General features: G+C 45.2%; 1 protein-coding gene across 5 annotated transcripts in view; it reads right to left on the reverse strand.

The window, feature by feature from the left end:
- HERC3 (HECT and RLD domain containing E3 ubiquitin protein ligase 3) overlaps positions 1-8251 on the reverse strand; it is a 132863-nt gene extending 124612 nt beyond the window's left edge. For 2 of the 5 annotated variants that reach the window (XR_006334645.1, XR_006334646.1), the window contains exons 1-2: positions 8103-8251; positions 5613-5674 (exon numbers count right to left, since the gene is read on the reverse strand). The gene's annotated coding sequence lies outside the window, so the exon portion shown is untranslated. Of the gene's footprint in view, positions 1-5612; positions 5675-7200; positions 7687-8102 lie in introns of those variants that run through there. The other 3 variants (XM_043870861.1, XM_043870859.1, XM_043870860.1) reach the window with 2 other exon arrangements.
- Between the last annotated feature and the right edge of the window lie 605 nt (positions 8252-8856).

Genomic DNA, 8856 nt, shown 5'->3' on the forward strand with positions numbered 1-8856 from the left:
AATAAAGATAAAGAAAGTGAGACAGAAAGAACTGAAGTGACTTGCCTAAATCACAGAACAAGGTAGTGGCAGAACTAGAATTTAAGTCCGAGAATATACTCTTGACTAGTATGCTAGAGCCTAGAAAAAGGACAGCCAGAGAGTCAGAACTCCCCAATATCTCTGGCACTGTCCAGGGAGAAAGGGTACCATATTCAGTCAAGCTGACTGATCTGCTAAGTAATTACCGCCCAGTAGTGGAGATGGGTAGACTCCATAACACTAATCAATAAATTTACCCAGCCACTTGCCCTGAACAGATTCCATGATTAATAAGCAAGCTTAAATAACTGATTTCCAAAGCAGATCCTAGTATGGGAAAAGAACACTATGAGTAGCTGACCAAAGCATCCCAGCCTTCCTGGGGTTTCTACTTTTCACTATTAATTTGGCATCCTGGATCCATCAGTTTCTTACAAGTTTGTTTAAAAGTGTGAAAGTAAGAGTGTTAGTCGCTCAGTCATGTCCAACTCTTTGAGACCCCACAGACTATAGCCCACCAGGCTACTCCTCTTGTCGACAGGAGTCTCCAGGCAAGAATACTGGAGTGTATAGCCATTCTCTTCTCCAGGGGATCTTCCTGACCCAGGGATCGAACCAGGTCTCCTGCATTGCAGGTGGATTCTTTACCATCTGTGCCACCAGCGATTCAATCCTTGAGAGTCAGCTGAACTCTGGGTGCTCTGGACAACTGCAAGCCTCGGTAAGCAGCCTGAGGTATGGCCTCATCCCTTACTGACCAGCAGAAACCATTTATGGAAAAAGATAAATAGGGCTATTGTTAAAATTCTTCCCACCTGAGTTATAGTAATGCAATCTTCAAGTAGTCAAATGAAAACTAATTCAGGGGTAACTAAAGAGCAACCACAGATAAATATATTTCTATGAATGAATTATTAACCTTCATTGGAGATACAGCCCAACTCATCACAATGCTCTGCCGAAACTAGAGCAGAAGGTACTAAAATCATCTAGCTGTCAGGAGAGAAGTTCACTGTGTCCAAAAGAAGCCAGACATTAACATAGCTTTCACTTAAAGTACACTCTGGTGGAACCCCCATGTTTATTAGCTACTGGTGTCCATGAATTTAAAGATCTACCTTTGGCAATGTTCTTCATAAATTGGCATTTTGATCTCCTGTGTCCTTCCTCCCATTTTTCCTCACTCATTGTCTCTCCCTTGCTTCCAGAGGAGTAGAATCTTTTACTTCCCTTCAAAACACACCATTACAAAAGGTGCTGCTGGAAAAAAAAAAGTGGGGGGAGGGGGGTGGTGCGGGGGCATTCCCTGGCTGTCCAGTAGTTAAGACTCTGCACTTTCACTTCTATGGACTCAGGTTTGATCCCTGGTTAGGAATCTAAGATCCTGCATGCCACGCAGTCAAAAAAAAAAAAAAAAAAAGGTGCTGCAGAAGAATATAGGACTACACGCTGGCTCAGCACCCAAACCAGCCACCTTGGCTGTCTTGTGCCACTTCAGCCTGGCCTCTCCATTTCCTGTCTCTTACCTCTCTATCACAAAACAAAAGGAAGAAAGATGAACCTTCTGTTCCCTTCACATCACACCTCTTTCTTTTCCCAGTGCCTCTCCTCATCTATTCTTGGTTAACGTGGCTCAGACAGTAAAGAATCTGCTTGCAATGCAGGAGACCTGGGTTTGATTCCTGGGTTGGGAAGATCCCCTAAAAAAAGGACAAGCTACCCACTCCAGTATTGTGGCCTGGAGAATTCCATGGACTATCCATGGGGTTGCAAAGAGTCAGACACGATTGAGCAACTTTCACAAAGGTCAAAAGGACTAAAGTTCAAGTCCTGAATTAACCATGCCCTTGCTGTGAAACTTTGGGGAAGATGTTTAACCACTCTAAGCCCATTTCCTGTCCCTAAAATGGCAAAAAGAGAAACGGGGCTGTAGCAAGTGCTGAGCCTGGCTCTCAGCACTCGGGGTAACTGTCAGAGGCTGCAGCACTGTGCCTCCTACTCCGGGTGCTCTTCGGAGGACTCAGAACACAGGGCAGCTCCTCAGCGGGCTGGGCTTGTGACTGCCGTCTTCCTGTGGTTAGCATCTGCTGTTCCGCCAAGGCTGCACTACCGCTGGCAGGCAGAACTTTCACATGGGAAATCTGATGTGGCAAGGACAAGGTTTTTACATGTTTTTTCTCTGTGCTTCCACTGCAAGGGACTCAAGGTAGGTACATAAATCTCCTTTTATCAGTCTTAGAGAGCTGAACACTAAAAGACAAGCTGCAACTCCTAAACTCTGTCTTACTAATCAGACTATGCAAACATCAACCTAACAACTGATTCTTGGTTCTTTGAAAAATCACTAAAATCTAAATATAAATAACACTCAGGTAGGACTTCTAATCTCATTTATGACAGGGATAAGCTTCGTTTCAAACAAACTCAGGAGCCCTGTCCTGAATGGTGTGTGGGAAAGGGCGGGTCTTTTCCAATAGCAGGAAAAGGGACTGTCCCAGTCTCCAGTGCTCTGCAGGCACTCCCCAGATCCAAGCTTTAAATAAATCTGGAGCCAAAACTCAAATGCAGAATTAGCTCCAGTAACAAAGATTTATTCTAATGACATACTTTACTGTCAGAAAGTTTACTACCATAGGCAGAAATAGCCCAAAAGGCAGAGAGAAGTTTCCAACAACGTCAGTCCACTCCTTGCTTGATTCCGACTTCAAATGGACTTTGGTCTTCTGGCCCTTTTAGCCGATACAGGAAACATTCCTACCCCTCCCCTGATGACTCTGCCTCAGGTGGCATCTTCTTTACTACCTGGTGCTGGAATTCACACTAGAAGGATGATCCTTCCATTGTGTGCATAAGCCATAAGCTGCCTTCAGAAAAAGACACTTGACCAGACAGGCAGGCATTAAAAATCTAACAGTGCCAAGTCAAGGACACAAAGCAACCAGGACTCTCACCCACAGCTGGTAGAAGTATAAGTTGGCAGAACCACTTTGGAAAACAAGTGTGCATTATTACCTAGTGAATATGAAGATGTAAATACCCCATGGCACAGTAATTAAATTCCTAGATATATGACCAGCACTGTCCAACTTACCAAGGACCTACAGTGTCGCTTCACAGTGCTGAGAACTGGAGATCAAAAATGGGGTAAAACCTGGAAACTGAGAATTTTGTGATGGAAATGTTAGGTATCTGTCCTGTCCAATATGGGAGCCACCAGCCATATGTGACTACTGGGCACTCGAAATGTGGCTAATGATGAGCTGAAACTTTAATTTCATTTACTTTTAATATAAGTAGTCACATATGGCTAGTGGCTATCCTAATATATAATGCAACAAGAAACTCATAATATATGCCCCAAGATATATGCACAAGAATGCTCAATTCAGGATTGTTTGAAATACATAGAACAGAGACAACCCAGAAGTCCACTTATAAGAAAATGGATAAGCTGTAGCACATGCATAGGATGGAATACTGCACATCAGTGAAAAAGAAATTAATTCCATCTATAAGCATCAGTTCTGCTACATCTTAAAAAACAAGTGCTGAGCCCAGGTTGGATGCATGAGACAAGTGCACAGGGCTGGTGCACTGGGAAGACCCAGAGGGATGGGATGGAAAGGGAGGCTGGAGGGGGGATCAGGATGGGGAACACATGTAAATCCATGGCTGATTCATGTCAATGTATGGCAAAAATCACTACAATATTGTAAAGTAATTAGCCTCCAACTAATAAAAATAAATTAAAAAAAAAAAAGAAATACAAAAACAAACAAAAAAATGGTGCTGAGGCAGGGAAAAAGTCACAAAAGAATTCGGAATGCAGAATGTGATGCATTTTTACAAGGTCCAAACACAAGTGTTAACAAGCATTTGAAGAAGAACATTAGTGGTGCTAAAGTTAAAAAAAATTTAAAAAACAGTCAATATTAATACAAAGACCAAGCGAGAGTTTTGTATTAATATATGTAGCAATGGAGGGTACTGTCTGGAAGGAGCATAGAGGGAGCTTCAGTGACGTGGCTGATGTTCTGTTTCTGCCCTTTTATAGTTGTTTGCAGCACATGTATTACACTTATTGCTTTATGCTTTCAGATACGTCACAATATAATAAGAAGAAAAGTACTATTAAGGTAGGATCACTGCTTCTTGCATCTCACCCACAATTCCCCATCCATGTGCAGACTGAGAGCTACTCCATGAAGGGAATCAGGTTTTACTAATCTGTGCATCTCCAGTACCCAGCATAACAAAGGAGCACAGTAGATGCTACTTAAGTGCCTAGAGAACAGAACCCAAATCTGAGAAAACCAGAATTCTCACAATCTAAAGTTGCTAGCTTTTGTCTGCCAGGTAATATCAGATATACATTCCCTAAGATGTAACGAAAAAAACGTATTTCCTCCACTCTAAATGTGCTTTCCCTCACAGATCTGAAAACAGAATGCCTTTTACAATCCAAGCTGTCTTTAAAAAGTGGTGTTTCTCAATGCTAAAGCTGAGGAATAGAAGCTCCATTAAGGAAGGACTGAGTCTCTCTGTTCATTTCTCTACCCCTAGAAGCTAGAATAGTGTTTGGCACACAGGAAGAGCTTGATAAGTAGCTGCTGAATAAAGAAAAAGCAATAGTCACCACTATTGCAAGCCTACTATGTGTCTGAGTCTGTGCTAAAAACTTCACACAGATTATTTAATTTATCCTTTACAATAACCTCAACACTTAGCAAGGTTAAGTCACTTGCCCAGGAACATACAGATAAGTACTAGCTATGGTAAATAAGTACTAGCTGTGGTGGCAACTTACTTAAAGTGGCAAAGGCAGGATTGAAATATCATCTCCCAGACTCCAAAGCCCATGCTCTTATTAAACACAATGCTATATCACCACTCAAATAAAACAAAGTCAAGCTATCTTCCTTCTCTGATTTTAAAAACAAACGTTAAAAGAAGATGTTGCACACAGTAAGTGAGTTCATATTAGCTGACTCATATTAGCTGATAGTGATGCTTACAGACAACTTGAATTAGAACTTGTGTCAGCCAGAGGGAGAAGGGATGAGCGAGGCCATCTCAACAGAGTTAGCCAGGCTTCTCTTTATGTCCACCCAACCTCATAATAAAATTAGTTCACTTACTGGCTCATACACATAAACACACGCCTTTGACACCAGCAAGTACTATTTCTAAATGTTGTAAATGTCTAAAGGGGACAGAATTATCCCATCAAAGGATCATCTTATTATAGAGAACTTAAAAGTCTGTTTGATCCAACCTCTAGGCAAGAGACTGACATTTTTAACCTCATTTTAATGGCAGCTGAAGTTAACTTCGGTCCTCTGAGAAGTAACTGGTTGAAGCTGAGACCAGAAACTAGGTCTCCTACTTCCTGAGTTCACCTTGTTCTCTTCTCTCGATCACAGCGGAAGAAGCCAGTAAGGATTTGTTAAGGTCCCTCTCTAGGCAGCTATATTAATCTAAGTCCTTTACGTAGATTATCCTCTTTAATCCTCTTACCCGTTCTGGGAGTTAGATATTATCCCCAAGTACAAGATGAGGAAACTGAGGTTCAGAGAAATAAAGTAACTTACCACGGGTAACACACTTGGCATCAGTTACTTAAGCCAGATTGGTTCCACCTCACCCTGCAGATCTGCAAAGTAAAGAAAAAAATAATGAACATCAATAATATTAACAGAATGCTACAAAGTGCTTTCAAGTTACAGAAAACAAAAGGAAATGTAAACTTCTGAAAAGAAAATATCTTTAAATTATGCAAGCTTGAATAGGCCCCAAATATTTTAACTCAGGACCGGAGTTTGGTTAAATGCTAATAATATAACCATTAACCAACTATGAAGATGTTACCTCTAAAAGGGAACTTACAGTTAACTGGACTGTTAGCTCAGCTGGTTAGAGCATGATGCTAAAAGTGAACCTAGAGACATAGACAGCACCTTTAAAAGTTCCTAGCATTTGTAAGTAGATGTAAAAGTAAAAATAGAGTTATTTTAAAATCTCCCACTTAGGTTAAAAAAGATTTTTGAAAAAAATTCAGTATTTTCCTCCACTTTTCCATGTACCACACATATTATAGCATATTTTTCCACAACGGTTTTGTAAGCCTTCCTTATTTTTCCTTCCTTCTCATCAACACATCCTCTTTCACGCAAAACAAGATGGGACTGAGAGGCACCTTAGTCTCTCAAAAAAAAAAAAAAGTGCTGTATGATTTTAAGATACTGTAATCATAACTTTATTTCTACATAATGTAAGAAACTGCCATGAAATTTGAAGAATATTACTTTTATTTCTGAAACAGAAACAAAACTATCTTGTATCTCTAATAGTGGTGCAACTCTCATTATGTAGAGGGAAAAAAGCTTTAATTACAGGGATCTTAAGAAATTTAAATTTGTTACTCAGCATGAAATGCTATAACCAATGGCTCCAACCACACCATTTGGAACGTTCTGAAATCTGTTTCTTTTTTCAAAAATAAAATCCCAACTATTTACTGAAAAAGTAAAACTGCCTGCTAACCGTTTCTTTCTTTCATGCCAGAGGAGTTCTGTCAAAGAGGTTTCTAGTCTTCCTCTTTGATTCCTGCATCCTTTCTCCAGAAGGTTCCTAGCCTCCATGCGGTCAGACAATGATGTGTAATTTTTCTATTTTGCTTTAAAAGGGGGTTAAATATATTACTCCCCTTTTCTAACATACAATGCCGTCCCCTCTGCCCCCCCGCGTAAAAGAAAGTAGGAAAAGAGACAGCTTCACAGTAATCTCCCACTAAAACAAGACAGCATCTCTCTTCAGTCACTGCATTTTAAAAGGGTGTTAATTCTCATTTTATTTCGCTTTTCTTTCTCCTCAGTCTGGAGTTTAAAAAGCAGCCCACTTGATGTTATCAAATCAGATGAAAGGTTCTAGAAATAGCTTCCTATTTGTGGAAAGAGTCAGGAGACACAAAAATGGGAGAGAGCGCTTGAATCGTCTTTCCTAAAGCATTTCGTGCGTAATGAATGCAAGCAAAATCCTGGAAGGCTTAGCTCTGAATTTAAGATACTTCCAAATGGGGCTGACTTAAAAGCTAAAGTAAAGTGCAATCAGAAAACACCAGAAACACAGACACCAGAAGCAAAGTTCAAATACACATTTTCCCGGTGCCACGGAGCATACCCCGAATCAAACCACAGTTGCGTTTAGGTGCGGGCTCTACTGCAGCTCCGGGTCGGTCTGTTTCAGGTTACACATGCCCTTCTCCGTCAGTTATCCCGGTGTGCCCACTCCACACGTTCATAAATGACTCAAAGTGCCACCTGCCCCCGAACGTCCCAGTTCCTGACACCCCCGCGACCGTCCGCGCACTTACGTGTCCGCGCGCGCGCACACACACACACACACACACACACACACACGTGTCCACACACACGCTCGCCCCAGCTCCGCCCAGGAGGCGGACTCCGACCAGGCGAACCCGGCCCGGTCTCAGCGAAGTGGGTGGTGCCGGGAACCGCGGCCGCCGAGCCCCCAGACCAAACTCCTCGCGGCAGCCGGAGTCCCTCAAAACGCAGAGGCCTCGGCGGCTCCCATTTCGCGGGGAAGCTTCCGGGCCCTTCACCGCAACGGTGTCACCCGAGCCCCGGAATTTAAATAGGGGCAGGCGAGGAGGAAGGGGAGGATCCTCTTTTTGACTTTCTGCGTCGCAATTCCTCCCAGTTTGCAGGCGGCATAGTCGGGGTTGGGGGCGCTCCCGTCTTTAAAGCGGCTTCCGGCCTCTCCGGGCGCTTGGGCTCTTCAGGTCAGAAGGAGAGCTCCGAGAACGCCTGGAAGGCGTAGACGAGGCGGAGGGGCGCCCGGCCCGGCACAGCCCCGCCGCCCGTGTCCCGCAGGCACTGAAGGCGCCGCGCCCCGACCTCCCCGCGCGCCCGGCTCCGGGTCGCCGCGGAAAGCGCCCCGCAGCCGCAGCCGCCCCTCCGGGAGCCAAGCGCTGACAGCTGAGCCGCGCCGAACGCGGCGGGCGCGCGGCTGCAGCTCCGCGGTGCCCTCCTTCCTAGAACCCCAGCCCCCGCCCCGCGCACCTCGGCGGCAGCCGAACCGCCGCTCGGGATTCCGGCTGTGACAGCTCCACCGACCCGGCTCAGGGTTTCTCCGATTTCGGCGTCACAATAATAAGGAAGTTTCCCCGCAAGCCTGCGGGCGGCGGAATGCGCTGGGTAAAGGACGGCCCGGCCGGCCAATGGGCTTCCTTCTGGGCGGACCTGCACCAATGGTGGCCGCGGCGGAGCCGGAGGCGGGGCAGCGAGATCCGCGGGCTGGAGGCCGGCAGAGGCCCAGGCCCTGGAGGGAGGCGGGGGCCGCCCACGGTGACAAGACCACCGCGGGCTCGGCGAGGGAACAGCGGCGTCGGTTTGTGTCGGCGAAGATCCAACTGCAAGATACAGAGCATTAGCGCTGGAACTGGATTGCTTTTCACTGGCGGGGAAGAAAGGACACTAATCAGCGGTTGGCTTTTCAGGTTCTGGGCTCTGAGTCTTATTATTTGTGCAGAGATGGTCAAAATCCTTGGGCATAGGGGAAAAAGCTAGCTGACAATTGAGGGTGCGTTGTTAAGCATCGTATTCCATCCACGATGGAGGAGTCTTGTTTCACTCGCCTTCGGCGGACTGGAGGAAGCGCCAAGCAGAAAGCCGGGCTGCGCGATGGGACAGGCGGAAAGGAGGTCGGCGCTTTCCTGGGAACCTCGCAGAGAGTTGGGGTGGAAGAGAAAAGCGGCGCAGCAGCAGCAGCAGCAGCGGGAGCTTGGGGAAGACTAGGGGGGTTGCTGAGAAGCAT

Source organism: Cervus elaphus, chromosome 17 (genome assembly GCF_910594005.1).
Source record: "Cervus elaphus chromosome 17, mCerEla1.1, whole genome shotgun sequence".
In the NCBI taxonomy this organism is placed as follows: domain Eukaryota; kingdom Metazoa; phylum Chordata; class Mammalia; order Artiodactyla; family Cervidae; genus Cervus; species Cervus elaphus.